This window comes from Euprymna scolopes, chromosome 2 (genome assembly GCF_053919585.1).
Source record: "Euprymna scolopes isolate OS-2025 chromosome 2, ASM5391958v1, whole genome shotgun sequence".
Lineage (NCBI taxonomy): Eukaryota > Metazoa > Mollusca > Cephalopoda > Sepiida > Sepiolidae > Euprymna > Euprymna scolopes.
In genome coordinates, this window is record NC_136483.1 from 184785028 (window position 1) to 184811342 (window position 26315).

At 32.3% G+C, this 26315-nt stretch overlaps 1 protein-coding gene across 3 annotated transcripts in view; it reads left to right on the top strand.

Moving 5' to 3' along the window:
* Positions 1 to 26315, top strand: part of LOC145299439 (ferric reductase 1-like) — a 143457-nt gene that overhangs the window by 49466 nt on the left and 67676 nt on the right. Inside the window, exon 1 of one of the 3 annotated variants that reach the window (XM_080144405.1) lies at positions 15485 to 15556. The exons of the other annotated variants lie outside the window; for them this stretch is intronic. The gene's annotated coding sequence lies outside the window, so the exon portion shown is untranslated. Of the gene's footprint in view, positions 1 to 15484; positions 15557 to 26315 lie in introns of those variants that run through there. 3 annotated transcript variants of the gene reach the window in all.

Consider the following 26315-nt stretch of genomic DNA (forward strand, 5'->3'; position numbering starts at 1 on the left):
CCTGCTGGACTACTTTGTTTGGTCATACACCGAGAACATCACCAACATGACCTCCCACAACACCAAAGCTAGCCATATGCCGAGTATTTGTTGAATTCCCATTGGCCCTTGTGGAAAAAGCATGCTCTCAGTTTCAGATCCGTATCAAAGGGTGATTGAGGCTGAAGGCGGCTACATTGAATAGATGTCAGCTCTACTTCAGAATCAAGTTACTTGAATTGATTTTTTCAATAACGTTTTGAAATAAAGATATGATGTTGTTTTTTGTCGCGTGACAATTTTATCATTCTACCCTATATATATATATATATATATATATATATAGTTAGTTTTGAAAATGTATATGGCAATTAAGCTACACAGAATTTTCCACATTTCATCCTTATGAGGATTTATCAGGAAATTTTGTGTAACTAAATTTCCATATATATTTTTCAAACTTACTACCTAGCTTTACTTATGTATTGAGAACTATCGAAGTAAATACTAAATATATATATATATATATAATTTTATGGTCATTAAGCTATGCAGTCTTCTACGTTTCATCTCCTTTTAGCCTGACGATTCTTTATGGAGATGAAACACGTAACACTGAATAACTTAATTGGCTCATATATTTTCATAAATGACTACCTAGCTCTACTCACGTATTGAGCACTGTTGAAGTAAATACTGAAAATTGGTATATTAAATATATGTCTTCATAACATTTTATGTAGCTACATAAAATAATATGGCAAGTAAGATGAAAAAAGAAAAAGAAAAGTATTGTTTAAATCCTCTTGATGAAGGCTTTTGTATGAGCTGAAAATTATAATTTTTAAATAAATAAATATTTATTTAAAATAAAAATACTGCACATGTTTGAATCATCATGTTTCGAATTTCATTTTCACAGTGCTTTATAAACAGTGGATCTCTATTATATATATATATATATATATATATATATATATATATATAATTATTTTTTTACTATAATAATTAAATACCTACAGACACTAGTGTTTCATCCTTTCGGGAATCTTCAGTGCAGGGTGTCACGATTAATACCAGTCGAACGATTCGAACCCCGCATCACGAGACATCTCTGGCTCGACTAGTGAAGACCCAATCCATTCGGCTACCATTAACCGCGTGAAATAACGTCGAATGTAAACGTTTTAATTTTAAATGTTCATTTACGTCAGTCAGAGAGTGATCTAATCGTTATACGATGATCTATGCATAAGAGCTAAATTGACCGACTTTAATTCAACTGAAAGTGCTCAACGATAAGAAACGAATTTCTTCTTATATATATATATATATATATATATATATATATATATATATATATATATATATATATGGTGGATTCTCTCATCGAGGACGATGAATGAGGGTTCAGTATGCAATCTTCAGCACCTCCTAAGTTCTGTGACGTGACACCACATGCATAATTGCAATCCTGTAGACGTCCGGCACACTCCTCCACAGATGGTGAACTTGCATATGCTCATTGGTCAAAGATGCCTTGAGTGAACAGATAACCCTGCTTTGCTGCATGCTTTGAAACCACAGTGGCATACATATTCATTTTTTTGGTAGATTTTTCTGGTGTTTTGTCTTCATATTTGCATGAACGGCATCCCTATGACGAAGGCAGTTATGTTCAAATTCTCTGGTCCCTAGAAAACACATCTTCCTCCATTCTCTGCGATCCCCTGCTGCACTCTCCCAAGAACTCAGAGAAATTCCACAACGTTTCAGGTTGTCTTTTAGTTTATCTTTGTAATAAAGCAAGGGATGCTCTATTAGTCGGCAAGAATTTATCAGTTGTCCATAAAAAAGTTGCTTAAGGAACTCTTGAGTCATCCATTCTCACAAGATGACCCGACCACCACATTTGTATCCTGATCAAAAATGATTCAATACCAGTGATTTCACATCTCTCCAGTAATTCATTATTTGGAACACGATCCTGCCATCCAACATTGAAAATAAAACACAATCATCTCATATGGAAGGAATCAAGCTGATTTATGTGCTTGTGGCACAAGGTCCACATTTCGGCAGAAGAGTAGACAAAACAATAGGATATATGATGATCATTCACAATATAGAACTTGAATACCTACTAAAACCTGACTAAATTTATACAAAATTGGTGGCCAAAATATGGTATCTTTGGTGTAGCTAACCTACACTGGCTTTTAGCAAGAATAGTGCATCTTCACGTGACATTACTTTAATAAGAGCACGGAATTGGATATCCAACCAAAATAGATATATTTTATATTATTTTTAATGGGAATTCATTATTGAGATGAGTATTTTTATTAATTTATTTTATTGCGGACTATTATCCTTATCTTTCTTAGATGCTGTTTCACAACGTTTCGGACAACTATATATATATATATATATATATATATATATATATATATGTCCCAAGCTGAATCGTTATTACTCATTCAATTTATTGATTTGTAACAAGATTAATAGAAGAATAAAAGGTGCAACTACACTATACTAATAGCGAAATTCGAAATTTTTAATATTGAATCTCAATACAAACCAATGGTCTCTACTTAATTGTCACGTTACAGTAATGAATCTATACAAAAATTACAAAAAACAAGGTAGAAAAAAATTGTTAAAGGAAACATTTTTTTTTATGAAAATTATCAAAAATAAAATATTTGGCTAAAAAAACACCAGAGAGTTCTAAAGGAGGTGGGGGGGGGGTAAATGGTGTATAACTATTACTAAGTTTTTTAATAAATTTTGTGTTTTGCTTTGTTATTAGTATAACTGAATTACTCCCTTTGTTATTGTCATGTCTTCCCAAAGAAATATGTTGACAGATTTTACAATAAAGATGGAAAACTTGTGTTTTTTTTAAATAATGCTGTAATATTTAAGTACTTCTGACATGCCTATTAAGTAGATACCATTGCTTTTAGTTGGAATTGACATGAAAAGTCAGTAGATACCATGTTTTCCGGACGATTCCAGCATACAATAATTTATACTTTTAATCGATAAAAACAGTAAAAAGATTACTAATGGGTGTCTGAAGAAATTTTTGTTTCAAAATTTTCAATACTCGTCATGTTTAAGTCTTTTTTTTAACACAACAAAAAAACGAGTGGTCAAAAGTATTTCGGGCACCCTAAACTACTAAAAGTGACATCTCTTCTGATTAACTGCCAAATTTCCTGACAAAATTGTTAATACAAACGCTATTACAAACATTTACAAATTGGGAGGGGGGTGTCTTTACAAAACCTTAACAAAAACGCATTTTTATCACTTTATTTGCTTAAAACTCCTAAAATATATAATATACATTATTATTTATTAATTCATTTGAAAGTATATTCATTTCCAAACAAAACAATAGTATTTTGAGGTGCTTTGGTTTTTAAAATATGACAATTTTAGCTTGAAATATGTGATTATCCAAAACGTTTTATTTTCCGTGCGTATTGTTAGGAAAAGTCTAAGATGCTGCAGAGAGTTTGTATTTGAAATTCCTTCCCTGTTTGATGTTTTCCGAACCTTTCCAACATGCAATAATTTAAATATAATGTACACAAACGTTTTTCTGCACAATTCCCCAGCAAGTATGCCTATTACAAATCTAGCTCTTAATCACAGTAACACCTTATGCCTGAAACAATAGATCCCACGTTATCTACCTGCTTGTTTTACAAGTACTTCCATGGAATGTGCTCCAATGAACTTACTGCACAATATAAATATTTATATTGTGCAGTAAGTTCATCGGAGCACATTCCATGGAAGTACTTGCAAAATATCGCCCCTTCACTGTAGAGGTCCCAAGATGCTGTAAAGCTTTTTATTCAAGTAGCTTCCTTATTCAGACTGCTTGTCTTTGGATTTCCCTCTCTACTTCGTTTCACCAACTGTACCAATATGCAGTAATTTAAATGTAATGTGAACAAACATCTTTCTACACAACTCCCTACTTAGGATTCCTACTATAAATCTGACCCTAATCACAGTAGCCCCTTATGTCTCAGTGGCAATATCTTTATATGGGGTGAAATAAAGTTTTAATTATATATATATAATGATTATGAACTGGAATAAAAATCCGACATGTATGGTATTAAAATAACATTTTACTCTTGAAAAAGCCTGCACTAAACGGGCGAAACGTCGTCAAGTTTTTAGGTCTCTCCATCTCAGCTTTTAATACCATAGATATGTATAGAATAGTGATGGGACGATTCCAATATTTTTCCCGATTCCGGACTAAATTTTTACTGGGTTCCAGAGCACATATAGTGTAATATAATAATCTATCTATCTATCTATCTATATATAAAAGTGAAAGTGCCTGCGTGTGTGTGTGTGTGTGTACATTTCCCTACACAATAACTCTGTCAATTTTAAGCCTACAGATTCGAAATTTGATATACAGGGTACTGAGATTTGGGAAAATCGATGTGATTAGTTTCCGGACAGAAAATTGGCGATTAAGGGGTCAAAGTTCAACAATTTGACTTTTGAGAATTCTACCAAACTCCTCCTACAATTTTGGGTCTAAACACATGAAATTTTAGATATAGGTTCCTTGGACATGGATCTAACTTAATAACTTTATTTGAGCCCTAAACAATAAATTTTAAGGGGTCATAATAGGGGTCAAAGTTAAAAAAATTTACCGGTTTTTTTTTTGTTTTGCTCAGCACACACCTCCAAACACCCGGGCAACGCCGGGCTGAAATGCTGGTACTCCTATAAATTCGTTTTTCTTTTGTGTGTATTGATATTCATATTAAAAACCCTCTTTTCTATTTATTTAAAAAGAAAATACAATGTTCTTATACATGGGTTGTGGGATCGCATTCACTAACAAAAGATCTAGCTAATTTGCATATTTTTTAAACATTCATTTTAATTAATTCCCTATTAGTTTTTTTCGGTTTTCTTATGGGATGATCATCTTTAGTTAACTATTACATGTAATTATATTCATGCAGATATTCGACATGATTTATACTTGCATAATATTTGCGTAAAATCTTTACAGAAAACAAAAAATTATTTCCATATATATTTATGTATACGTATATATTTTTGTTTAATCTATTAGACTATCTATCTATATATCTATAAAAGCGAAAGTGTCTGTGTGTCTATGTACATTTTCCTATGCAATAACTCTGTCAATTTTCAGTCTACAGACTCGAAATTTGATATACAGGGTACTGAGATTTGGGAAAATCGATTTGATCAGTTTTCGGCTAGAAATTTGGCTGTTAAGGGGTCAAAGTTCAACGATTTGACCTTTGAGAACTCTACCAAACTCCTCCGACAATTTTTGGTCTAAACACTTGAAATTTTAAATATAGGTTCTTTGGACATGGATCTAACTTTAATAACTTGATTTGAGACCAAAACAATAAATGTTAAAGGATCATAATAGGGGTCAAAGTTAAAAAAAATTTACCGTTTTTTTTTTTGCTCAGCATACACTTCCAAACACCCGGGCAACGCCGGGCTGAAATGATAGTCTATATATCTATAAAAGTGAACGTATCTGTGTGTGTGTCTGAAATGCTAGTTAAATTATGTATTAGATTATTGTATTACACAATGTGTGTGTGTGTGTGTATATATATATATATATATATATATATATATATGTACATATATATTACTAACTAGCTCTACCTATGTATTGAGCATTTTTGAAGTAAATACTTAAAGTTTACGCATAAATCTATACTTTCGTATATTAATTTTATGTGAGTAAATTAAGTAGTTATTTATATATATATATATATATATATATATATATATATATATATATATATATATATATATATATATATATATATACTGAGGAAGACCGAAGGATTGGTTGAAAATGATGTTCTTGCAAAAAAAAAATGTTTTTAATTATTTTCATAATAATATTTCGTATTCCTGCACGTCACCAATATAAACTTTTATACTTTTTGTATTCATTGTTCATACTAGACTTTTTAGTTCGTTAAAAAACAGGAAAAAGTTAGAATGTGCATGTGCTTTCTTCCAAATATATGTATATACGCGCTAGCAGGGAAATTCAACGTTGCCCGGGATTGAATGATGATCAATGAATGTTTCACACTTCCATATTTTATCATCATTTATAATGTAGCCAGACTTTGTGGACACCCTGTATATATATATATATATATATATATATATATATATATATATATATATATATATATACACACACACACACACACACACACACACACACACACACACACAGGGTGCCCACAAAGTCTGGCTACATAATCTACAGGATGCTTCCACAAAGTCTGGCTACATAATGTAGCCAGACTTTGTGGATACCCTGTATATATATATATATATATATATATATATATATATATATATATATATATATATATATATGGGTAAAGAGTTAGTGAGTTTTCAGTTTATGTTTATAGACACTCCAGTAACTGTAGTTCATTGTATATGTGTGAATTAGTGCATATTTTCTTAAGTTATCGGAAGCAACGGAAAGGAGTGGTTATGAATTGCAAGCAGGTTTTCATCCTTTTTGCTTTGGAAAACGGAAGAAAATTATAAATTATTGAAATATTTATAAAATTTTTTGTATTTATATTTTGAGTACTTATAAGCAAGCACGCGTGCGCAGACACACACACACACACACACATACACAGAGGATGATTAAAAATTAACTCCTTATTTTAAGATACATACAATTTATTTTTAAAATATAATTTATACAATTAATGAATTCAACCATTCACAAACAACAATAGCAAAGTGTGGAAGTACCTCATTGGGTTGAGAGATGAAATTTGGCCAATTATTAGTGCTTGGAACAATATTGAAGATTTGATTTTTATACAAGATGGAGTTCTTTCACACTTTGCTATGTTGTTCATGAATGGCTGAACATCCAATTCCCTGGAAAATGGATGGGTCATTGCGATTAGCATGAATAATCAGCCAGAAGTCCTGACTTTACGCCCTGCAACATTTTTCTTTGGGGTTGGCTGTAATAGCAACTCTACTCAATTCAAGCAAGAAATTTAGAAGAAATTGAAAGGCAAATATGTGAAGTTATGACTACAGTTTTGCAAGAGTTTCTTGTGAAATCAGTTGATGTTATTCCTGGCCAACTTAAAAAGCTGGTGGCGAATGAAGGCAACTATGTTGAATTTTAAATAAAAGTCCATGCATTATAGTTTCTTCTTATATTATATGAATCATATTTCAAAAATATATATATTATAAAATAGGGAGTTACTTTTCAATCACCCTGTATATTATTTCATAAAATTTTATAAGGATATACAATATTTTTATGTATTGAATCTCAGCTTCTGACTCTACTCTATCGAGCTGATGTATTTGATTTGGGTGGTCCTAGGAGATTCACCCTCCCAAGCTTTATGTTCTCTCTTTGAGAAGGGATAAGTTTATGGCCAATCACCCGAGGCGCCCCGCCCCTACCGAGAAATGCAGATGGGACTGTTCTAGTTAGTATTCATACGTTTGTGACTGACTCAAAGACAGAAATAATAATATTTACACAAATCTTTGTTTTTTTTTGTTTGCTTGTTTTTGAAGAGGCAAAGTAAGAGGAACAATGGGGATAGAGGAGGAGGGATCTCCCATGGTAGACTGGCAAGGCATTTATTTCCTTTCCCATAATGACGCGTACATACCATGCATTTGGACATTCTTTTTCTTCATTCTTTTTATTTAGGATCCTGTTATAATTTCCTATCGTATGACCTATATGTATATGTGTGTAAGATACTAAATCTATATATCTATAAAAGTGAAAGTGTCTGTCTGTGTGTCTGTCTGTGTGTCTGTGTAAATTTCCCTACGCAATAACTCTGTCAATTTTCAGTCTACAGACTCGAAATTTGATATATATGGTACTGAGATTTGGAAAAATATTTGTAATCCGTTTTCGGCCAGAAATTTGGCTGTTAAGGGGTCAAAGTTCAACGATTTGACCGTTGAGAACTTTACCAAACTCCTCCGACAATTTTGGATATAACCACTTGAAATTTTAAATATAGGTTCCTTGGATATGGATCTAACTTAATAACTTTATTTGAGCCTAAAACAATAAATGTTAATGGGTCATAATAGGGGTCAAAGTTAAAAAAAATTGACCTCTGTGGTCTCTACCAAATTACTCAGACAATTTCTGGTCTAAACATTTGAAATTTTACATAAAGGGTATTCAGAGATAGGGCAAGCTTTTTAATCGGTTTGGGTCGAAAATTTGAACTACCAATATATAAATGTATGTATTTATGTTTGCATGTCTGCCTAAAACTTTCGACAGAGGCGACGAATTTTCACAAGATCAGTATCGTTTTGAAGCCCGACTCTTCATACAACAAATACCGAAAAATTGGCTAAAAACATTAATTTCTTCACCCTCAACTGGGCACTTTTCTACAAGGGAAGGGTCACTTTTTTCACCGATATTTTCGAAAGTCATCCCCTCTTTTCGATTGTCTAGTCTTAATTTAAACCTACGCCACTTCCAGTTTGGCGGTCGTCGTAACAGCAAAGATGTCACTTTTTTTTTCCATTCTTTTCCTCCTTTGCGGTACTGGTTTGAGCCTGCCTTCCAACTACCACTTTTTTTTTTTTTTTGCTCAACACACGTCTCCAAACACCCAGGCAACGCCGGGCACCTGTGCTAGTTATATATATATACAAGTTTATATAATCATAGTGGCATTCACTTTAGAAAATTTTATTTCTACACAAATTGTAATGCAGAAAGGGAAGCTCAATATTTTTTGCATGAAAGAAAGAAGCTCTAAAGTATAAAGATTCAAAGATAGTACTCAAATCACGTTTCAGAATAAAAAAAAAATCCTTTAAACGTTAAAACATATTAAAAAAATCATGATTATTGGAATCTTTTTATTTTTGAAACTTGATTTAATTGCTATTTTTAATTTTTGAATTTATATGTATATTTCTCTCTATATATGCTACAATATATATATATCTATGTATATAAAAGTGAGAATTCTGTGTGAGGACACTTCTCAACCTATATACTCAACGAATTTTTGATCTACAGATTTGAAATTTGGTATATAGGATATTCAGACATGTGGAAAACTTTTTAATAGGTTTTCATTCGGAGAAAAGGGCTGCTAAGAGGTCCAAATTAACAAATTGGTACGTGAGAGTCATTGGACTTTTATCTGTTTGTTAACTGTTTCACGACTGCGTATGCACAGTCGAGAAATATGGCAGCTTCCTCATGTTAAGAATATGATTTTTTTAAAAACAATTTGTAAATATCGTGTCAAGCTGGTGTAATGGTTATCATATTTGACTCAATGTCTTTAGGTTTTTGTTTTGATCCCAGCTTGAGTATTTTCTTTTCACCTACAAGAAGTGAATTGTTTATAAAAACAACATAATACTCGCATGCACATACATATTTCAGTTTCTGTATGAATTAAAATATTATATTTATGCATATTTTATGACTGGCCAAAGCCGGGCAGCTTGCTAGTATATATTTATGAAAATGAGAATGTGTGTGTGTGTGTGTGTGTGTGTGTGTGTGTGTGCGCGGACAATTTTCAACCTATATACTCAACGAAAACTTGAAATTTGCTATATAGGTAATGAGACAAGATCCAAACTTTTGATTGGTTTTCATCTGGAAAAAAGGGCTGGTAAGGGGTCAAAATTGGTACTCAATGGTCATCAGATTTTTATGTGTTTGTCAACTGTTTCATGACTGCGCATGTGCAAATCGTTCACATTATGTTAAGAATAAGTAGGTTTGAATACACTATTTAAAGAACATGTCAAGCTGGCCTAATGGTTATCATACTTGACTGACTGTCTTTAGGTTTTGGTTTTGAGTATTTTTTTTTACTTACAAGAAGTGAACTGTTTAGAAAAACATAATATTCACATGCATATGTCTCAGTTTCTTTCTGTTTTTTTTTTACTTCATTTTTTTTTAAGGATTTGAGCGTTACATTTAATACTGGGCAACGCCAGGTACATCTTCTTATATATATGTGTGTATGTGTGTGTGACAATTATGCTACACAGAATATTTTGCATTTCATTTTAGCTCTACTTACATTTTGAGCACTGTCAAAGTAAATACTAAAAATAGGCACATAAAATTTTATGTAGTTACATAAATAACATAGATTTCTTTTCTTTTTTTTTTATATACAAACATTATTGGTTACTTATGTGCATACATGTTTCTGCTGTGATTTCTTTTGAAACCCAACATCATCAGGCCACTAGTCTCAACTTGTTTTCAAACCCATTTGAGAGTATGTATGTGCAAGAAACCACAACAATACAAACATTACACACACACATATATTGTTCACTGGTTGTCCAGCCTGCAAAAAGTGTTTATTCATGGGAAGAACGGCTTTCGGAATAAACACGCTCTGCAGGTTGGGCAACCACTGCACATTGACTGAAATAGTAAATCATTCTTACTAAAATAATAACAGGGACATCTTCTTTGGTAACTGTGTACCTGAACTAAAATAAATACAAAAATTACTGCAGCATGCTCCATCCTACATATATATATATATATATATATATATTTCATATCGATTTATATTTAATGTATTGTGTTCTTATTTTATTTATTGTTTTAGTGTTGTGTTTTTTTTTGTTTTTTTTTTGGTTCATTTACAGTGAATTATATTCAATTACGCATTGCAAAAATAACAGAATTAACAATTTTATTAAATTTTAATATAACAACAAATATATTATTATTATAAATTACCAAAGTATGCCTGACATTATCGTGGACGGCCAGTGGATCCAACTAACAACTGTAATTATTTTTTTAAATTTTTATTTTTTTTACAGGTGGAGTGGGAGGCTTACTTCCACCGGACAACGCCTGTACACGGGTTCTGCTAGTATATTTGTATATATATATATATATATATATATATATATATATATATATATATATGAGGATAAATTACACGATATATCATAAAATGGAATCTCAGAGAGAAAGGATATGTAAAAAAAAAAAAACAAAAAAAAAACAAAGGGGAAAACAAATTAAACACAGATATAAATCATAAAAAATGAGAGCTTTAGCAGTTTTATATTCCGATCAATGAATATCTTTATAAAAAAAAAAGAAAAAATTTCGTTGATCTTAGTGAAACCGGTAAAGCTTTCATTTTTGATTTATTCCTGTGTCTAATTTGTTCTTTCTTTTATCTTTATCAACAAAATAATACATAATTATAAAGATACGTTTACAAGGTACAAGCATGCTATTAAAATAGGGCTCAATATACAAGTGTAAAGAGCCACCTATAAAAACAAATGAAGATCAAGTTAAAATAACTGCCGTTTCACCAGAAATGAGCTACAGGTTTTCTGTGCGTTTACATAAAGCATATATGCATTTCTGCACATTTGTTTGCAAATGGTCTGATGGCGTTAAACAGAATGTGTACATGTATAGCGCGCATACGTTTTTAAATGGTGTTTGTCGATTCACATATTTATAGGGTGGATATGTTTGCAAATAATCAGTTTCCTTTAATTGGACGACACATTTACACTAAGAGTGGTAAAGCCGGTACTTTTAGAGAGCATTGACAGATATACAAGGATATATATATATATATATATATATATATATATATATATATATATATATATATATATATATATATATATATATATATATATAATTTAAAGGAGATTAGAATAATAGTCTAAAGAGCTAAGTGTATTTTAATGTAACAGTGAAATTACTAGTTTAATTAAAATACAGGAAATGCTCGTTGTAATTTAGATATATAATAAGCTCGATAGTTAAATGTCCTAGAGCTAATTCAATATTAAGTAAAGTGATTTTCAATTTAAAAATTTAAAAAAAATTTTAAAATTTAAAAATCAAATTTTAATTAAATTAAAAATCAGTTTCATAAGAAGGAACAACAGCAAAGTCAATTATCTGTACGATCGTTTCGGAAATCCGTGCTTTTTATTTGTGGTATACATGAAGTTATGTAGAATAATTATATATAGTTTTTTTGGTAAGCACGGTCTCCTCATCAGCAAATTATGGAGGATTTTTATTGAATTTAAAAGACACCATAAATAAACCTAGCATTAAAAGTAAGGCAGATGAATCTGAAAAAATTGAAATAAAAGGTTTGGATTTAAGATTTATAAGAAAATTAATATAGGTTATAGATAGAAATGAGTAGAAAAAATATATATTTTTGAATTTACATAATAAATTTGATTTAAAAATATATAGAGATAGTTACCTTTTAGTTTTTCTTTTTTTGAAATCAGGAACTGTGTTTAAAGTAGTCATTTAGATGTTTGCTATAGCTTTTTATTTTATTGAATGATGAATTTTAAAAGGGTGACGCTCGTGCAGTAAATTGTTTCCGTTAGCGTATTTTGATTTAAAGACGCTACAGTTAATATATATAGAGAGAGTATTTATTTTGCAAGTTTTTAAGGGGAGATAATTGTCATGGACTTTATTTATTATTTGATTTATGGGTCTAGGGGAGGTAATTGGTCTAACTTAATTTATTTAAAAAAAAAAAAAAAAAATTGTAATCTATTTTTACTAATGAGTAATTTTTAATGATTTAAGGTGGTTTATATTTATTAAATTTAAACTAACGTTTATGATTACATATCAGAAGCTCGTGTCTTGAATTTACTAGTTTGGTTGTATTTTTTATATCTTCATATTTTAAAATTTTTAGGGTTTCTTTTGTACATAGTGGACAAAATTTATCTCCTGGTTTATATGATTTGCAAGTCTCAATTATTTGCCATTTTAAGTTGAAAGAAATATTGTTATTTTTTAGTTGCCAAATATAGTTGGATAGAGTAGTTTGGTTTGATAGATAGTTATTCTTAAAAGAATGTTTGTGCGTTGAAATTCTATGTTTTATTGGGCCAGATGTGGAACCAATATATATTACCTCTTGATTATTGTGATTATTTTCCGTTAGGTCTATTGTTGGATTATTATGTGGTGGGTTGATTAGTAATTGATCGGTAGATTGATTTAAGTTGGTGTTATTATTTAATCTGGTAGTTGAATTATGGCTGTTAATAGGTTCTTGTAGATTTGGAGTTTTTGATACTGTGCAGCTATAGATAACATTTTGAATTTTACATGAGCCTTGTAGGGGACATTTATTTTTTCTTCTACAGTTACAGTCCAATGTATTTTGTATAGTTGTATTTTGTAGTTTATTAATTTTCTTATTATTAGAGCTAATTATTTTCTGATGAAGGTTAGGCATAGTAGAGTAAGAGACTTTAATTGTGTTCTTATTGAAAATTTTATTATATCTATGGGGGGCTTTAAAGTTCTTATCTAATATTTTAAAATATTATCCAACAATAGACCTAACGGAAAATAATCACAATAATCAAGAGGTAATATATATTGGTTCCACATCTGGCCCAATAAAACATAGAATTTCAACGCACAAACATTCTTTTAAGAATAACTATCTATCAAACCAAACTACTCTATCCAACTATATTTGGCAACTAAAAAATAACAATATTTCTTTCAACTTAAAATGGCAAATAATTGAGACTTGCAAATCATATAAACCAGGAGATAAATTTTGTCCACTATGTACAAAAGAAACCCTAAAAATTTTAAAATATGAAGATATAAAAAATACAACCAAACTAGTAAATTCAAGACACGAGCTTCTGATATGTAATCATAAACGTTGGTTTAAATTTAATAAATATAAACCACCTTAAATCATTAAAAATTACTCATTAGTAAAAATAGATTACAATTTTTTTTTTTTTTTTTTTTTTAAATAAATTAAGTTAGACCAATTACCTCCCCTAGACCCATAAATCAAATAATAAATAAAGTCCATGACAATTATCTCCCCTTAAAAACTTGCAAAATAAATACTCTCTCTATATATATTAACTGTAGCGTCTTTAAATCAAAATACGCTAACGGAAACAATTTACTGCACGAGCGTCACCCTTTTAAAATTCATCATTCAATAAAATAAAAAGCTATAGCAAACATCTAAATGACTACTTTAAACACAGTTCCTGATTTCAAAAAAAGAAAAACTAAAAGGTAACTATCTCTATATATTTTTAAATCAAATTTATTATGTAAATTCAAAAATATATATTTTTCTACTCATTTCTTTCTATAACCTATATTAATTTTCTTATTAATTTTCTTATAAATCTTAAATCCAAACCTTTTATTTCAATTTTTTCAGATTCATCTGCCTTACTTTTAATGCTAGGTTTATTTATGGTGTCTTTTAAATTCAATAAAAATCCTCCTAAATTTGCTGATGAGGAGACCGTGCTTACCAAAAAAAACTATATATAATTATTCTACATAACTTCATGTATACCACAAATAAAAAGCACGGATTTCTGAAACGATCGTACAGATAATTGACTTTGTTGTTGTTCCTTCTTATGAAACTGATTTTTAATTTAATTAAAATTTGATTTTTAAATTTAAAAATTTTTTTTAAATTTTTAAATTGAAAATCACTTTACTTAATATATATATATATATATATATATATATATATATATATGATGGAAATAGTATTCCGACAAAATAGATTATTTCTATTTTGGCTTCTCGCATGTTGATTGGGCTTTTTCGTATAAAAAGCGAAACTAATTCAAAGTTAACAACGAATAACGTTCTCGGCATCGCGCCGGGAAACGTCCAGAAGCAATCAGCTTTGATTAATGTGGGGACAAAGTTCTCTTATATCAGACAGTTGCTAATCAATCTTGAAAATGGGGAGCTGGTTTCCCCCTCCCCAACATATGTTGGGGAAAAAAAACAGTCAAACCCAAGTTAACTGTTCTATTTGACCTCAATAATTAGGTCAAATAGAAGCAGCAGGGTTAACTTTTATTGCTGCCACCTGTCAATAGTTAAATAAATAAATTCAAACGTGTTCCTTTGTATGTCGCGGTGGCTCAGTGGTTAACGTCGCACGTTTTTTTTTTAACACTTTAATTTCCAATTTTGCCTCAAGGGTTCGATCCTCATACTCACCTACCAAAACTTTTTTTTTATTTTAGCCCCCCCCCCCCACCAGGAGTTTGGATTTACCCAAAACCATACACACCTCACCAACCGTACCCCCCCCCCCCCGCTAGTAACTAATAAACGCCCAATTCGGGCTCAAATATTAGACAATCTTGAGTGTTCGAACGACTGAAGTCGTGAACATTACAATAAATACTACTTGACTGTTTTATTTTATAATTTCTAGACAATGCCCATCCTTAAGTATTCACAAAGAGGCTTGATAATTATAATTAAATAATAGTTATACCTACAGACACTAGTGTTTCATGCTTATGCAATAATCAGTGTATATATATATTTTTTTTTTCAGGTTATTATTTCCCAGAGGTGACACAACCAACAAATTTTTAATGAGGTTCATACAAGAGTGCTCAATACCAAAGTAGAGTAAGCTATACTTTTTATTTGTTTTACATAAGCATATATATGTCGCTATACATTGATGAGCATGTTTCACTCTGCCAGTAACTACAGACCTCTTCAAGTGATGTTCCTATTTACAATGCCTCCCCACGGGACAGAGTTAGACACCAGGGTCGTTTTTTAATGTGGAGAAAAGGAACAAAAGTAAAAATTGTCTCAGTCGTGAAGGATTTCTCCTCCACTGAAAGAGAACAAGAAATTGAAGTGTAGATCTGAAGAACAGATACTACACTTTGAGATATTAAATCTTTTATTCATGTTAAAAATACAGTAAAAATCAACGATGAACAAAAACTTAGGCACATGGCCAACTCAAAAGGGGGGATTGTGGGGGTCGTTGGTCATCCTTGTCACTCCAGAACTAAACAAAATCAAAAGTTTCTCCCAGCTAGTATCTTCTTTCACCATAATACCGCATTCACCCTTTCATATTGGGGGACGTCCTACTTAACTCCCAGTTTTTAAAACATTTTTTATTGATGTGTAAAAACAAAAAAGATAATAAAATGGTACAATAATTCATTTGTGTCGAGGGCGGGGGAAGAAAAAACAAAAGGTGATTAGTAGGACCCTCCCAACCCCTTCTAGATGATAGACTGCCCGTTCCACTAGCTTTGTAAATGGAGAAAAGAAAATTTTGTGGGTAAGGGATGGGGATTAGTTTGTATTTCTTTCTCTCCAAGATGGGTAAAATTTAGAGGAAGGGGTTAAAACAAAAATTGCAGGTAAGAGGGGATGGAAATCTTGGAGGCTTCCTAATCGGGGAGGGATGGAACACACACTCAGCTAGCTGAGAGATTACTTGTTTAATTTTACTTTACGGAACTGCGTGTTCCACACCTAGGCGGGGAACACATATTCAAATTTGGCTCCTCTTCATACACACAGACTTGCTACATGTATCCATCTTCTGTCAAATGCCGCGCGATGCAGCCTTCTTCTATCACATCTGATCCTCACCCGTAGTTGGTGTTTAAAGAAAGCGATCAGATCTTGATCAGAAAAAGACAACACCCCCCCCCCCGGCAACCTTGTAGACGCGACGTCCAAATCACCATTCTCACCACGGCCAGGATCATAACGTAGACCATTTGTCTTTCCCGGCCCCACGTTGTCCACAACATTGGATACGGTAATTCGGCGAGGATGCTCAGGATCGATGCGAGCCGTCACTTCGCTGACATACGACCAGTAATGGCGGAGTTCGCGGCAATCGAAGAAAGCGTGATCAGTAGTTTCTACGGCCGTTGTCCCACAACGGGGACAATCAGGCGACTCCAAAAACCCGGAACTGCATTACTTTGATCTTGACCCGAAGGCCAAGAGGCCAAATTCAAGTGATGTTGCTTAAAAGTTTAAACACTAATTTTGTATAAGCAATATCACCTGAAGAGGTCTTTAATTACTTGTAACTGGCTGACCGAAACATGCTCATGAATGTGTAATGATATATATATGCTTATGTAAAACAAATAAAAAGTGTATATATATATATATATATATATATATATATATATGACAAAAGACTATATTCCAAAGTTCATGATGCTGACCATCTTATAATTTATTCCTTTAATTCAGTTGACATTTACAATTCTTGACAGTATCTGTTTCGTAGTGCAAAATCAATCACTAATTATTATATCAATCAGTGAATCTATTATGCCCTTAACTCATCAGAAGAAATATAGTCTTTTGTCATTTATTCACTATATTGCTTTGTAATTACATTGAGCTTCTTACATAAGGATTGGTATATATTATAAGAAAATATATTTCCACAAAAATTGGAAAAATCGGAAAATTTGGGGGTATTGGAATCAGAAAAATTGACGCCTATTTTCTGATGCCAAAACGATTCTTTTAATTGTCTTTGATTTTGTTTAAAGTAAAATCTTCCATTGCTGGTAATAATTATAAAATAATAAATATTTATTGATTTTAAATTGCCAGTAAAACTAAAATCGATAGATCACTCTCCACAAATGTATTTTGATGTTTAGGAAAATATCTGCATATTTAACGTGTGTTTTTTATGAAAATCGGGGAAGATAACAACCTTATTATTTAACTATAATTAGAGATTTATAAAGAATCGGAATTGGTAATTGTATCGGAAGCAGAAAAATTATTGGATCGTCCCATCACTAATATATATATATATATATATATATATATTACTTAATCAAAATATGTGGATCGTGTCTTTATTTCTTTTAAATTAGACAAAAATTCCTCTAAAACAGATGGGATAAATATCATGAAAATAAAAATGACATTCTGTAACGGCCTAATGAGTAAATATCTGTGTATGCTTAAAATATATCCTTTTTTTTCTTGTTTTTGTAAATCTTCCATTTTAACCTTTAACCGAATTATTTTGTCAACTCTTGGCAGCATTCGTCTGATCAGCCATTTTGTTTTTTCCAGGCAGAAATGACTTTGATTTCCATGGTTTCTAAGTAGAGCCAGGGCGATCTACTTCTGAGCCTTTTTTGACCGGGATAGGGACGGTTTATGCAAGTCCTAGTTTCAGTAGTTCTCTTGTTACGTCTAGAGTTTGATTTTTTTTTTTTTATAGTTTGATTTTTTTGTCCTAACTTAAAATTTTGTCAGAAAAGATTGTATATAAGGTACACTCCCCAAAGAAAAACAAATCACAAAAGAAATTTCAACCATCGAATGATTAATAAGATTAATGAGAATTGTGAATTTTTAATACGATTCTACAGCAAGTGGGCAAGTCTGACATAGACTGAAGCTTATTTGTATCAAATATCTTTAAGTTTATTGCAAAAAGGATTGTAAATTTTATTAACCATTCTATGGCTGCCATTTTTCAGAGTTATTTTGTACAGTCGCTTTTAACAGTAACAACGTTAATTTTTTTAAACTTTTTCTTTAAAGTAACTATTATACATATGCCCCTCATTAACCCTAAGTCTGAGATGATGATCAGGACTTTCAGAATTGGAGTATTCTTGGTTTAATACTGGTACCAAAAATTACATGTTTCTCAGTTTTTCAGCGATTAATTTTAATGATTGTTTTGGAAAGTTTTCATCTGCATAACTATAAAAGCTGTGCTTCAGAAAATAAGTTCTGATTGCAACACTAACCTTAGAAATTTGCCTAAAATTCGAGTTGTATATACCCACAATCCTCAAGTTATTTAAAAAAAATGATTGTCAGTTTCCTATTTTGTTCAATTTCCATTTCTGGTATCCTTTGTGTAAATGTAAATATTTCTGAAACTACAAGGGTAATTCCATATTGAATAATCCAGAAAAATGTCATCGCTACCTCTCAGATTTTCATTAAACTTTCCCTAGTTATTGGTATAATAAAAACTAGATAATCCTGAAAACTTGAGCTTGTCACTCCAAACGGTTTCCAAAATAATGCATATTGCAAACGGCCACAAAATTGCAGCATCAGAAAATTGGATATTTGTATATGACATGAATTCTAGACTAGTCAGAACGTTAAAAGTACATACAGACAAGATTCTTTTTGCACAAGGAATCCAAAAAGTCACTTAAAAAACAAACAAATTGTTTATGAGTTACAGTCCTGAATTGTTGAGATGAGGATTGATTATTCATATTATTTGGATTTTTCAAACTACTGTTGTTATATTGAGTGTTATTTGCAGACCATTTCAATCAATGTAACTCTCAATCTTATTCAGGTGTATCTTGTCGAACTCCTGAATCATTTTGCTGAACTTGAGAATCTACGCGGAATTTCAAACGGAACTTTGTATTTAATTTACGGGTTACGAGGAGTGAGGGTGTTTAGCACACTCTCGTTCCATCAGCCATGACTGGGTAGAAGTTCTAAATCATTCGCAATTGCATTTTTAGGTCTCCGACAAAGGACAAAAAAAGGACAAAATTGGAAAAATCGGAAAATTTGGAAAATTTGGATTGAACCTTCAACCTCCAGAAGAGTATAACTTTACAACGGAATTTTACCAAGTACTCTATCAATATGTCACACATCCTTGCAAACAATTCTAGTACGAATTTTAGAAGCATTAAACTTATTTTATTCCTAGATGTAAATATAGTAATAATATGCAGTAATAAATAATATTTACATCTAGAAAAAAAAATAGATTTAAGAAAGTCAGAGTTGTGCAAATAACAATCAAGATGAGAATACTTTGAAGTTATATATGTTTGTGTAAATTTCGTAGTGGGATAACCAAGCCTCAAAATATTATGTGGACCTATTTCTGTGTATTCTAGATAGCTTGAACTTTTTCTCATCCCAAAATAAAGCGTTGTTCTTTTCTCATCAAATTTAACTTGAAAAACGGATATTTCTTTTCTTGTTGAGACACGTTACACCATACAGTGTTGTATGTTTCCATTGAAGTATAGGTAAACCCAAACCCAAATTTATCACAAAATTCATTTTGTTATAGAAAATTTGGAGTTATTTATAAGGTACATCATAACATGTTTTTAAAACATCAAGTCGACAGCTGTTCACGAATGAAGTTTTTGCAAACACAGCAATTGTTTTATCATAATCTTCATCACAATTGCTATAGCAACATAGCAGCTATCATCACTTTCTAGCCAGTTGAATGATTTTCGTGGATCACATTACATGAATTGGACATCTGTATCACTTTGTTCCTAATCAACTTTGTTCACCAAATCGATCCACCATAATGAATTCTAAATGCATGTAAAATGATGGAGCAATGTTGCCAATATCAACTAGAGTTGGATTTTTGATGTTATGGATGTCTACGTTAGCCATCATTACAGCACAGTTTATGTCCAATTTGTGATGCTAACTAGCGAATGAAATGATAACTGCTTCTTGTAACGAGTATCGTTTTACCTTCTTCAAACCTCTTCTTCATTTCCTATCTCACTTCGACTATGTCTTCTTCTTTGTCAATGCCAAAAATATAATCGATTTCATTTCTTCCTGGCATTCTTCCTGCGCTGCATGATAGTCCCAGAATTTCGTTGTTGAGTAGTCCCTGCAAACTTCGTTTTGCAGCATGGCATTTCACCGTTCCACCAATTCCATCACTTGATGATTTCTGATGACTAGTTGCGAAGAAAATCCGCTTTGATGGAAAAATCCTATTTATGAGAACATAAATTAAGTTTTGAAATTTTTGTACGACTCACCAGAACCATCAGAAACATAATAGATCTTTGTGATGTTCAGGTATTCTACCTGTTGTGTCTGAATCTTGCAAACAAAACTTGTGTTATCATCTGAAATGAAACCGGAAATACCATATAGATGAGTACAGAACACAATTTACAATACTCTTTGTGCCAAGGGAAACTTTGGATCTCGGATCACATACTGGACTTCCCCTAACATGAAAATCTTGTTCACACTGAAAGATTCCTTCATCAATTTCACAGATCTTGCTTAGGCTTTCATCAAATATGGATGCAACAAGATCTGTTATCTTCCACTGGCAATAATGTAATTCAAAATCTATATCTCAATGATTTGGCTCATCATCCAGATGCACTTCCTGGACATAAATCACAACGATGCAACACATTTGTTTTGTTATCTGTGTCACGTACAACTTTCTTGATTAGGTCTTTGTATACTCCCAGTCAATCGCATCAACCAGATGAGTGCAAACAGAATGGGTATCTGATGATCCAGTAAGAATACACCATTTCGATTTTCGAGTGTCTAACTTGGAAAATCCAATTTTTATATTGAGATATTTCGCTCGGAATACATTGAGCAGTTCTGATAGATTGCACAGCACAAATCTCTTTTGTTTGTGCATATTTTCATTAACGCTCAGAGAGTAGAAAGTGAATGTTGCATTTACTTTCGGCAGCCTTGTAGTGCTCACTTTTCTTATTTTGCCCTTTAGTTCTCACATTCCATGAGCAATGTTTCTCACAAAGAAGGAAAAATTGCGATTTTCTGGGTTGGAATATATCAATCTAACACTTATCATTGGCTAGTTTTTAACCTTGAAGTATTTTTTTATTTTTAGTTCCTTACATCAAATGGCTTCATGCTTTGTATGGCGCGATTTCTGTAAAAAAGACAAAACAAAAAGAACCATCTGTCGATTGCATTTGTCATCTTTATAGAAACTTTGGGCTAGATCGAAAGTTTATTGTTGAAGCATCTTACCATTTTTTTTTGTGCAAGTTTTACTAGAATTCCATGAACCTTCTTAAATTCACAAACAGTTCAAACAAGATATTTTCTTACATCAAATTGTTTTGATGTGTACTCTTGTGTCCAGCTGTTGAGGATCAGTGTCAGCATCTGAATGTTAAGTTATGAAGTAGTCTTCAATTTCTTCCTCTTTGCATCATACAGCTTCTCTAACTTCATCTTGTCTCACTTTCCTAAAAAACTGAGACAGTGGTGTCCAGTGCATTCTTGTTAACGTCATACACTTCCAACAATGATGCGTTTGTAAGTGTTAATAACATTGTCCAATTTCAACTTGGTGTTTGCAGCACAACTGTATTGCAGTACACCATATTGGTTTACTGAAGACATGCCGACCATTTCCAAACTAGAATTGAGACATTTTCTTTTTGTCTTATTCTACTTTGCATCCAAAGCATCCTCATCAATGTCATCCATTGGAGTCTTCTCCACATCTGTGTCGAAGGAAATTGCATTGGTCTTGTTTTTATAAGTAGTTGTGCACTGACAGCAAAGTATGTGATCTGGCTGAACATTGAAATTTCCAGGGTAATCTTTTTCAATCCTTGAGCTTATTATCTATGCAGTTTTAATATACCACAACACTTGGTTGTATGTCACTCAAAGACTTGTTTATGGTGCATATCAATAGTCAACATGCTGACACTACCATATTGCCACTGCTTTTACTACAGTGAAGAATGATTGAACTCGGGTGGGGGTGGGGGAGGCACTGCTACTTTTTCTTTTTTTCCGAGAATATGAAATTCATTAGCGGTTCTCAGATCATAAGAAGATAACATGCAACATCTGTCATTCCCAAATGGTCACCCATTTAGTACTGGCTAGGATCCATGTTATTTAATTTTTTAGATTACTTTAATTCTAAAGAGAAAATATGTTTTATTAAACCATATTCAAAACTTTACAAAGAGTAATTAGCGGTTCTCAGATCATGAGAAGATGACATGCAACGTCTATCATTTCCAAATGGTCACCTATCTAGTACTGGCCAGGATCCTTGTTGCTTAACTTTTTAGGTCACTTTAATTTTAAGAAGAAAATATGTCTCATTAAACCATATTCAAAACTTTACCAGAAGTACAGATGTGCATTATGTGTTGGGTTCAAGTGAGGGTCAGTCAAATGTCCTTCATTATTGGGAAACATCATATTAAAAAAAAATAGCATGAATGCATATTTCTTTTGTGTTTTTTATAGTCACCATTTACTTGGACACAAGGTCCGTATATTTAACATGGGGGAACAACCAGCTCTTTGGTAAAAAGGTTTTCTAAATCGAAACAATAAAAAAAAAGAAAGAAAAAAAATGCCAAACAACACACATGTATATGCATGCACACACTTTATGTCCAAACTTTACAGACATCCTGCATAAGAAAATCATTAAAAACATTTTTTTTTCTCAATAATAGAAAACTGTAGCTTCTAGTTGATAACTGAATAAATATTTTGAAAAAAAAAAAAAAAAGTTAACAAAGATTTCAAGGGCTGGTTCACCTGAACATTTGCCAAATAAACTTGTATTGCCAGTGAATTAGTTGGTCTGAGTGCAATACAATAGTTGGATGAATTAGAAAGGAAAAAACAAAGAACCTTTCTATAGTTTAGTTGGTCTCAAACGGGGGGGGGGGCGAAAGGGAGGAGCTATTCGATAATTGTAAAGTGGAATCATTGTGATCTTTATGAAGCCATCAGTCCAGCATTTAAGCTTTTCTTTGTGCTAGAAAAATTAGGCCATGTTTTTTTTTGTTTTTTTTCTGTGTGTGTGTGTGTAATGTCAATATTAGTCTGTGCATAGCATTTGTTTTTGTCTGTGCATTTGTTACAAACTCCGATAAAAAAAGGTCTTAAATAACACTGAATATACCATTTACTGTACCTACAATGATGATGAAAGTCACTGATGGCCATTTAAAAACTGTCTGGGCAGTTCTGTCTGCATTCCTCGGTAGGGACGCTTCAAGCAGTAAGCAATAAGTTTACTCCAGACAGACTGAGAGGTCCTCCTAAGACTAACCAGAACCATATCTCAGCCCGACAGATAGATGCAAGATCATCCTCATACCCACAAATGGCCAAGACTCTGTTGAGGATGTATCTTAGACTGCTATGAATAGTTAAAATAATTTTCTTCAAAAGACTTTTTTTTTTTTAAGAAACAGTTAGTATAACTATGTCATCATGATAACACAGCTAACATCCCCTTCTTTTCTATCATCTCAGCCACAGCTGTCTAATGTAAAAATGGTGAAATTTACAATGATTAAAATGAAATTGACCCCTATACAAAAAAACGACTGAATTCTAATTGAATGATAAAATTTGCATCCCCCCCCCAACCTTTTCCTAAATAAATTAAATGCAGCTCATTACACTTCTACTATTAATCTACTAAATTTCATAAAAATCTTAACAATACTTTTTGAATCGATGAGTACATTTAGTTTAAGGATGTGCTGGGAATGCAGTATAATCACTAGAGTTAAGTGGTATGGAGCCTGGCTAATACTAAATGGTTACCATTTCGAAATGCTAGACACTAAGTCATCTTCCCATGACTGGGTTATACATACAGATGGGGAGCGTTTGTAAATTTCATATTCCCTCTAAGGGAGCAAACCAGCAAGCTGTTGGAGTCTTTTGTTTCTCTCGAATCTGTGTTTTGAGTTGTTCAATTATTTATTGAAACCACTGTGCACCCACTTGTCAATCGCCAATGTGAGAGACGATAACATTGCTAAAACTGAATAGAATAGAAGGTGAAAGAGAAGGAGACCACGGAAACAGCGGTGGGGTCGATAACTTTTGTTGAGCAGGGTAAGCACGTGGTCGCACACAGATTCAGTATCACTTTCACTAATATCTTTGGGAAACGTATGAGTATGTCATCTTTCAATTATGATAAGATTTTTAAACCTTGGTAAGGCAAGTACCTGAGAGAAGAAAAACTTTGAAATAACACAGATATCTTACTGGCTGGGGCAGTTTGTCCATGCCGACCAGAAAAATATATTGTATAAGAACTCAAATGTGGAGGAAAAAAAACATGAAAGAGTTCACTGAGTTTCTTGTGTCGACTAATTCATAGCATTATTGTTGGAGGAAACACATGTGGTTTGCATTTCTTAAAAAAGTCTCAAAGAATTTCAAACGGTGATAAGAATCATGATAAATTCAACTCGCACCATACAAAGAATCTATTGTTGGTATTTGTGTGTGTGTGTGTGTGTGTGTGTGTGTGAGAGAGAGAGAGAGAGAGAGAGAGAGAGAGAGAGAGAGAGAGTATATTTATTTATTTATTTATTTATAATCATATAGAAACTACAAAAAATATTTTTGTTCTTTAACTGGAAGAATTTAAAGAGAAGAAAAAGAATTACTTCCAGACTTCGTCAATTTCTTTATAAAACAAACAAACAAAAAACAGTTACATGCTTGCTTGCAAAAGAAATTTTTCATTTTTGCAACATTATATATATATATATATATATATATATATATATATATATATATATATATATGAGTTTTATGACTATAAAGAAATAGGCAGTCACGATTATGGTCACAATTCAGACTTTCATAATACTAAAATTTCATATCAATAAAATTTTCATGACAATATAAAAGTACAGGGTGGAACAGTAAAATTGTCGCACTAGAAAAGACGACATGATTCCATTTCTGTTTGATAAAACCGTTTTTTTTTGTTGCAGACCATCTACTAGTTGGCCAGTTGTGTACAAATCCCAAGAGCAGTAGGAGTCTTCTATTATGTCTGAAAGTAACACAATGTTCATCGAGAGACATTGGAGATGCGCCTCTGTACAACTCATGCTCTCTACCGATCCAAGTTATGACAACCTTGAAATGCAAATACGGACGGTTCAACACTTGAGGCCACAGCTCAACAAAGTTTCCGGCCACAGTTATAATCTTTTGTGTGGTTTCAAAGTGAAGACCACATCGTGCCACCTCACATCTTCAAAGTCGGCTTGAAAGTCAACACCAAAATGGATGGATGTGCTGAAGAGTGAGGCGATCCCCTGGTGCAATCATTTGGCTGCTGGCAGACCGTAAGTGTGGCAGCAAAACTCAGTGCCGGCCCGCAAGTTCAAAGAAATCTAGGCTTAGCTTCAGAAAGAGTGCTAGGACTTTGTACCTTTCTCTTACTGACCCTCTCCTTCCCCGACCTGAAACTGGCGGATTACTTTGTTTGATCATACATTGAGAACATCACCAACATGACCTCCCACGACATCAAAACCAGCCTGATCGCTGCCATCGGCCGAGTATTTGCTGAGCTCCTGTCGATGCTTGTGGAAAAGTCATGCTCCCAGTTCTGGACCCCTATCAAGGCGCTGATTGAGGCTGAAGGCAGCTACATTAAATAGATGTCAGCTCTACTACATTAATCAAGTTACTTGAATTGATATTTTCAATAAAAGTTTTAAAATAAAGCTGTAGTGTTGTTTTCTTTAGGGTGACAACTTTATCATTCCATTCTGTATGTTATTTTTTTTTT